The 8,525-nt window shown below is 47.4% G+C and overlaps 1 long non-coding RNA gene across 1 annotated transcript; it reads left to right on the top strand.

The window, feature by feature from the left end:
- The first annotated feature begins 1,605 nt into the window (after positions 1-1,605).
- LOC125617997 lies at positions 1,606-6,199 on the top strand. The gene is made up of 3 exons (XR_007349203.1): positions 1,606-1,875; positions 3,698-4,443; positions 5,498-6,199. It is a non-coding gene; the product is annotated as an uncharacterized LOC125617997 (long non-coding RNA).
- Positions 6,200-8,525: the final 2,326 nt, after the last annotated feature.

Here is an 8,525-nt window from a genome sequence, read left to right as displayed (position 1 = left end):
CACATTGTAGTGGCTGAGTGAGCACATCTTAATTTTTTCTCAATCTAGGTTCTTTTTTTATAAGCAAAGTCGCCTGACGGCTAACTGAAGAAGACTTTCTCAAAGAATTTACAAGAAAATAAAATGTTGGGTAGCCTACAGGGTTCCCAGGAAGGCTGAAGAGCAAAGGACATAGTAGCAGTCAGACTTTGCACACTGTCTGGTTACCACGTGACTTTGCACATTATTGCCACCACTGGCCATAGAACCCCTCTGGACTCCAGACTTCCATGAGCCTCTGCTTCACTCTGTCTCCAAGTTCAGAGTCCAAGGCAGCATCACTGATTAGCCAACCCCAGGTCACAAGCAGTGCTGGAGAACGGGGAAGGAGAGCACTTCAGGAACCTTAGAGCAGGCCTGTGGCATGGTGAAGTTCTCCGTCAGGTAGTCTCTCCACTCTCATGATTAACAAGGGGCTGGGGAGGCAGAGGAACAGCTTTTATTCTCAACCACTTTTAAATAGTCCATTTTTCTTTTTTGCTTCCTTTTCAACAAAGGGGAAGGGAGAACTTTCTTTCCGTAGCCTGTTCCACTTGTCCAAGCCACGCAGCATACAATTGACACTGTTTAGAATGAAAGCACATATATTTCAGTTCCTAATTAGTTGTGCCTGTAACAGCTCATGGAGGGACTATGACAAAATTCAGGGAATGGAATAAAGCCATGGCTTACCATAGGAGCAGTGAACACTGGCTACCAAGTGCAATGTCCTTTGACTTCCAGGTCTATCACTGTTGAGGAAGAACTCTGAAGACGGACCTTGGCTGGTGAAGCAAGATGGTGGCTTGGTCAAGTCCATGGATAAGGAAAGAATGAAAATCACATCTAGAAGATTCAGTCACACTATATATTATTGCATGGTCATGTTGTAGGCAGTAGGTTAAGTGTTATAGTTGGCACTATTTTGCTTAGCATTGTAAACAGGTTGGTGAGCTGTTTGCATCCACATTTTACAAATAAGGAAGTCAAGGACACACAGAATAATGAACATGCACAAAACTGGGTCTTGAAGCTTTGCTTTCAAAGTGGAATGTGTCCACAGATGTCCCTGGGTGGCAGCGGCACGTAAACATGACAAAGGAATCCCAGGGCACAATATCATGGATATTTAAGAAATGCCTGGTGATCTCATAATCTCCACCAGTGCATTGTTTGAGTTGAGGGATCGAGAGGAAAAAATGCTGAGAAATATTTCATGATCTGGAAACTTTCAGCTCCTTTAATATGAAAATGTTCAACATGAAGTATTAAAGATGTAAGGATTCAGAGGTTGCAGGAGGCCAAGGAAGATTAAGAGATTCTTTCCTCCAAATCAAGTGCATAGTGTATCCATTATGGGGCATGGAGAGTCCCCTCCCCTCCCCCATCCTCTCCACTTAATGGGAAAATGTTGAAAACTTTGAAGAAATGCTTTCTTTGTTCTTTAAGTTCCATGATTAATTAGGTATAAGCCATGTTTCAAAACATTTCGTCATTTATTTGTAATTCTCCCCAGAGCGTGTACAGTAACTTGGCTCAGAACACACAGATTACATTGCAAATGCTGCTCATATGCTGAAACTACAATACTTGAGTGGAAGAACAAAGCTGGATTTCAGTTGGAGAGTGCACTCTGCTCTGTATGGATTTCCCTATCGGTAACCTCCAGAAGGGGACTGTAACAGGAAGCATTCGGTGGTCGGCCTCATAACCACACTCAAGGCGGAGACACCAGGGTTGCTCTAGCCCCGGGATCTCTGCACCAGTCAAGCAAGGATGTGCATTTGCTTCAAGTCCCTCTTCATCTCTGCATCTCCACTGACAGTGGCCCCAGGAGTGGTAACCAAGCATCAGGTGGTGAGCAAGGGAGTGTAGTGGTAAACATGTGGTGCCAACTGAGGAGTCTGGCTCAGATTTCAGAGTGTCACTCCTCTTTTCTATAAAGTGAGGATGACAGTGGTCTCTAGGCCAATTGGGTCACTTGTAGGACTAAATACGATGTAGCACTGTGCTTCCTTCGGATATATCCTCTACTCTATTCTATGTCCTCTAGTAACCTGTGATACCTATGGTTTTCAGCGTGGCCCTCAACAGCCACAGCACATTCCCACTCATTCCTGGGTTGGGCAACTTAGGACAGTTCTTGGTGCAGTGAGTTTGAATCTGCCCAATGAAATTGGATCAATTGGATAAGACCCCAATTACAAGCAATCTCTCTCTCTCACACACACACACACACACACACACACACACACACACAGTGGCCTCAGGGTACAATTCCCACAGAAGAAGTTTTCTGACTCCAGGACAGAGGCTGTCCCTTCTTGCCTTCTCTCAGGCCCCCTGACTTGCTCTCCCTGCAGCCCCTCACTGCGGAATTTCTTTGCTTCTTCGTCTTTAACTTCACTCTCATCAAAAAGAAAGAATACTCCTCCAATGCTCAGGGCAGACCCGCCCCCTGCTCCAGCGCTCCCTTCACTACCATTAGAGCTGACTGGACCTTCGGTCACTCTGAGCTACACGGTATGCAGTCAAGGCTGAGGCCCGGGGTCAGTAACCTTCCTCTCCCTGGGGGCTGAGGGTGTGCTGAACTGAACTGCTACCTGGACGGGGTTCCTGGGGTGCAGTAACAAGGTACCACCAAATGGTGACTTCGACACCAGAAGGGATTGCCTCGTGGTTCTGGGGTCTGGGAGATCAAGGGCAAGGTGTCAGCAGGGTGGTTCCTCCCAAGGCTCCTCTGGGGCTTGCCAGCCATCTTTGGTGTTCCATAGTTAGCGGAAGGCATCGCCTCTCTCTGTCTCCTCACGGCCCACTCCCTGTGTGCAAGTCTGTGTGTCCAATTTGCCCTTCGTACCAGGACACAACTATTTAGATGAACTCATCTTAACTTGGTCATCCCCCTCTCCACACCCTGAAGACCCTACTTCCAAGTAAGGCTGTATCCATAGGTACTGGGGAGTAGGACTTAGACATCTTTTTTCTAGAAGGGTGGGGGCTGGGGACTGGAGGACAGATGTTATTCAGTACACGACACTAGGAGCAGCCAGTGGGGAATAGCCCTAAGGAGTCAGAGGCTAAGTCAGCCAGAATTCTGCACAAACAAGTTCTCGAGCCCCATCATAATCATCTGTAAATCCTTAAGACAAAATTTTAAAAGAAGAATGATTCTGGGGCTGGGGCTGTAGTTCAGTGGTAGAGCACTTGCCTTGCCTGTGTGAGGCACTGGTTTCAATCCTTAGCACCACATAAAAATAAAGAGATAAACAAAGATATTATGTCCATCTACAACAACAAAAAATAAAAAATAATTAACATTACTTAAAACAAAACAAAACAAAAAAAAAAACAATGATTCTGGAGGTGGGAAAGATAGAGCCAGTGGGACCCAGGCATATTTTTTTAAAGGTCCAGACAGGTTGAGGTTCACTGCATCATACTAAACACAAAAACGACCCACTTGGTTTCCCTGTTCCGGCCTGAGAGGCATTTCTTACTTGAGAACTGTTAGGGTTACTCAGGATGTTTGAATGACTCTTAAAACTTGAGAGTGACCTCTTCTATAGAATTCTATAAAGAATACAGAATGTTAGAATTCTCCAGATGGTTGGGATTAAGGGAAAACAGAGTCTTTCCTAAAATACATAGCTATAGCCCTAAAGTCTGTGTACTCTGGTAGGACCAAGTCCTCCTGCCAAACAGAGAAGTAGAGACTGAGGCTTCAGTCCCACATGGTTGTAAATGTTTTGAGATGCAAGAAGGGATGATGTCATAGGCCATGAAGACAGCATCTCTTTGAGTGGCATCCCGGGCCCATCCTCAATCTGGCTGGCTGGTCAGTGTGGACATGGAGATACGGACGTCTTGTGTTTGGACCAGGGAAAGCATCACCTATCTCTTGCTTCACAGGGAAAAGTGTGGTATGTGGGGAAATGCAGAAATGAGCAAGCCCCAGCCCAGGCACTGGGTAAAGACAGAGGAACACTGGTAACAATGATACGTCACATTTCCACGAGCACACCGTGCATCTGATCATCGCCGTGACAGCGTCCCTATTACTGTTAAATGTTCATGCCAATTTTCTACATGCCAAAATTTAATCCAGAATATTCAGCTACTCGGGTGATGGCATTCTTCTTTGTGTCCTAGAAGTAAAGAACACACAGCAGATTCTTTGGAAATTAAATATGCCTTTATTCGCAAATATTTCATTAAAGAGCCCGGAAGGACAAAAGATGCCTAAACTGGCAGTTCAGTCTTTGCCGTCTGAGAACAAGTTCTTAGAAACTCCAAGAAATGGGCACGGGGCTGTATCAAGGGACTGGGAAATTACTCATTCTGATAAAATTCCATTTTCTTATTTCGGAGGGAACTGGGGAGATGGTGTCCAAGAAAACAGGACATTCCATTGGGACTAGCTGCATGGTGAGTTGCAACGTCTACCCACCCCGGGATGTCAGTGATACCCACAGCTCCACCATCCTCCCTGCAGCACTTGTGATAACAAAACAATAATTTATCAATGGCCACAAGTTTGACCTCTCACCCTGGTCAGATCACAGTGGGTCCGGCAGAAAGGGGAGGGAGGCCCAAGCTTTGCCTGGATAATGGGAGGTTAGGGAGTGAGGAGCCCTCTTCTGCCAAGAAGTTAATCTCCAGTATTTATTTGGGTGCAAACGAAAGTAGAATAATGGGGAAGGAGGTCCTCCATGTAAGAGAAACTCCAAAGCTTTACAGACTGAATTAGGTGTAATCCTTATGGGATCCCTAACAGCTCATAAATAACTTTTAATGAGATTTCCAGTGAGTCAAATAGCACATGGGGGCAAAAAAAAAAAAAAGTCTTCTTTTCTATTTTTGATATTTTGTTTTCCATAAAGCACATACTCCATAGCATTGTTTTCCAAAGCCATAACCAAAAGAAGGGAAACCATTTCAATAAGAGGAGATTAGTACTGAAAATATTTAATTAACTGATAGGGACAGGAAACGCTTGAACATGTCATTGGACATACTTGACATTGACCACTAATCTATGGGAACTCCGAGAGCTGAGTCTCCAGCATGTTCCGGAGTTAAGCAGAGAAATAAATCAAGGTTTGTAAATGTCATTTAGGTTTTCACCTGTCCCACGATTCAAAATTATTGGCTTCCCAATGAAAAGCACATGTTGTGTCCCCTGCCGGGGGAGCAGTAATGAAGTGAGGCGGACACTCTCCAGCCCTCCCTCCCATCGTGCCCCTCTTTATTTCCCATCGAGTGAAAATAATTACTGTGTCCTTAAGGGAGCGCTTCCCTGCGTCTGGTCCACCGGTCAGCGCTGCCAGGCTGCTCCTCCGGCCCTGCCCCTCTTCCTTGTGGGACCTCGGTTTGATTTATGAGAAAATAGTTGGCAAATTGCAGTGTCCATCTTGATGGATGACATCATTTGGACCATTTTGCTGATCATGTATGACTACCTTTTTGTGTGTGTGTTTAGCCTGGTTGCAATTGATCAGCTGAAGAAGGAAGGGGCGGGTAGCAATTGCCTGTTCTTGGAGAGGCCACCAAGCAGCAAGATCTCTTGGCCTTTTGTTCCCTGGAAACCCACCAGTGATGTTCAAGCCGTTTACAAAGAGCCCTCAGAGATGTTCTCGGAGGCAATCCCAGGAAGACTCCTAGAGGTAGGTAAGATGGGTATCCTTCCTATCTTCATTTGGAAGATCGTAAAATTGAAACTCAGAGAGACTGAGTGCTTTGCCCAAGGTCACACAGCTCGTCAGTGCTCGGGGGTTCAAATCTTGGCACTTTGACCCCAAAGCTTTCCGTGACTTCATGATGGAATGGGAATGCACATTTGATGATAACATCAGACTCCCTCTATACTAGGCTGTTTGTCCCACTGTCCCTCCCTTAATTCCTGCAGTAGGTTCCTAACTGGTCTCCAGACCTCCAATAACCTCCTGCACGATAACTTTACAAGACCAAGTTCAGCAGCATCCTGGTACTGCTAGCAGCTTTCAGCCTCTTCTCATGCTCTGCCACTTGCCCCACAGAACTCTCTACCAAACAGGAAAGTTCCAGAGGTGTGGAGTGGAACCCAAAGCAGCCGTCTGCTTTGAATTCATTTGGAATCCCATGTTTTATCTTAAATTTTAATATGGACTTTTCATCACACTCAGTGTGCGCTTGTTGGTTTTGTTTTTTGTTTTTAGCTTAGAAATGATTTTAATTGAAAAGACTTTCATTAAAAAGGACATCCTGGCCAGGTGTGATGGCCAAGGAGGCTGAGGCAGGAGGATGGCAAGTTCAAAGCCAGCCTCAACCATTTAGCAAGGCCCTGAGCAAGTAAGTGAGACTCTGTCCCTAAATAAAATATTTAAAAAGCTGGGGATGTGGCTCAGTGGTTAAGGGACCCTAGGTTAGATCCCTGGTACTGGAAAAAAAAAAATGGACATCCTCAAAGTCTGCCCATCTCTGTCCTCTGACTTTGGGTACTCCTCAGGGCACCTCCTTTGAGGACTCCTGGGACACATCCTAGTTCTCGAGGTATTGAGTCTCAGTTTTGGAACAAGTCCTCGGCCTGCCAGCTCTGCCTTCCTACCAGCCTCATCTCTGCCACTTGCCTCCAGGTCCCCCGGGGCAGCCATGAGGACCTGCCACACTCAGGGCTTGGCACAGACTGTCCCCCACCTCAGGCTTCTCCCCTCTACCTGGAGGCCCCCTGCAGGCTCCTGCCCCGAAGCCCCTGGATGTGGCTGTGGCTGCGTCCTCTGCTCCCCGTTCACGGTGGCACTCGACCCTTTGGAGCCTGGTCATTCGTGGACTTCTCTTTCCCCATTGAAGGAGGTCCCGTTGCTCACTGTCCCCAGGCCACACACACTGTCCCCACGGAGCAGGCTCTCAGAGGCGAGCCTCATCTCAGCTACTCACAGTGCACAGCTGACGAGAGCGTCCACATATTTTTAAACCTATAATGGGGCAGAGGTTTTCATGTGGGCCAGGGCCATGATCACATCTGATCTTGTCCTTCCATGCAGCAGACCAAGGAGCTACAGTTCACCTCGGCCCTGGTGGGGGGGAGGGTTATGGTGACGCCCAGACGTTGGACTTGGCAAGCCTGGGTCCCCTTGACCTCTTCTTGCTCCCTCTGTCTGACCTCAGCTCTCCCATCTGCAAAGGGGGCAACAGTGGTGCTATTGAAAGGTGGTGGTCAAGGGCACGAGTACTAGAACTGACGGCCCAAACTACAGCCACGGACGAACTCCGGTGGCCGCCTGTTTTCGTGTGGCCTTTGAGTTAACATTGGTTTTTGTATCTGTAAATTTTTGTTTAAATCAAAAGAGTAGTGATATGTCATGACACATGAAATTTACATTTTGATTCTATAAATACATTTTTGGGGGGTATAGGCCTGCCTACTTTTTACATATTGTCTGTCACTGTTTTTGAGCTACCAGGGCAGAGCTGAGTGGCTACCACAGGCACAGCCTGATGTCTACGACAGACCCTCTGTGGAAGAAATGGCTGACCCTCTGCCTGCGTTCAAATCCCAGCTCCGCCCATCGTGCCCTCCGTGACCTTGTGAAGATGAGGGGACATCTCTGCCAGCTTCCTCTGCTGGAAGAGGGCGGTGATGAAACCTACCTCAATGCATCTGATGAGATTAAAGTGCAGCAACACATCGAAGGCTGCCACCTCAGAGCTACCTTCCCAGAGGACCAGGGCAAGCCCAGGAGCACAGTGGGGTTGGCAGCAGTTACAGTGCCTACTGTGTGGGGGTCAGGAGCAATGGGACAGGGGAGGCTGAGACTGGAGCCGTGGGCCCATCTGTGTGAAAGCAGAAAGCAGGAGCCCAGGAGAATCTGACGGATCCCACTCCCAGGGATCAGTCAGGACCAGGCTGGTCGCTAAGTCAAGAGTTGCAAGTTGGCTTTAGACAGGAAGGACTCTCGAAACCAGAAGGGGCTGGGGACAGAGGACTCTGGAAGACTCCCCCTCAGTCCCAGGCAGCACTCCAGGCAGGGACCAGTTTAGAAACACAGGCTTGTCGTCCTCCTTTTCCTGATGAGGAGACAGGAGCTCTGGGTGGTTAAAGGACTTGCACAAGAGAATTCCACTTGTCAATCACCAAATCCACAAAGCCACGCACCTGGACCTGGGCTTCTCCCTCGCTCCACCCAGCCAGCCTTCCTACCCAGGTTCAAATCCTCCCCTGGTGGTTCTTAGGAACGACAGCACTAAGTTAAAGGGGAACATAACTCTGCGGTTATGTTTTTTGGTTTTTCCAAGAACAGAGAACAGTAATTAAAAAAAAAATTGAGTTTCACTCCACTGTGTTTTCCCCTTTTGTACAGAATACTGTGTATTCTTTATTGCTGGGTGTCACAGGCTCAGGTTTTCAGCAAGGCCTCTAACCGGGGTCTTCAGCCTACAGGATCCATCCTCTCCGTGGCTCAGGGACAACTCTGCAAATGGCAAATTGCTTATGATTTGAGAGCAGCACAGATCCAAGATGCACTGAAAGA

The sequence above is a fragment of the Marmota marmota genome, unplaced genomic scaffold (assembly GCF_001458135.2).
Source record: "Marmota marmota marmota unplaced genomic scaffold, marMar, whole genome shotgun sequence".
Lineage (NCBI taxonomy): Eukaryota > Metazoa > Chordata > Mammalia > Rodentia > Sciuridae > Marmota > Marmota marmota.
The sequence above is the reverse complement of the archived record's forward strand: the minus strand, read 5'-3'. Positions and strand labels throughout refer to the sequence as shown.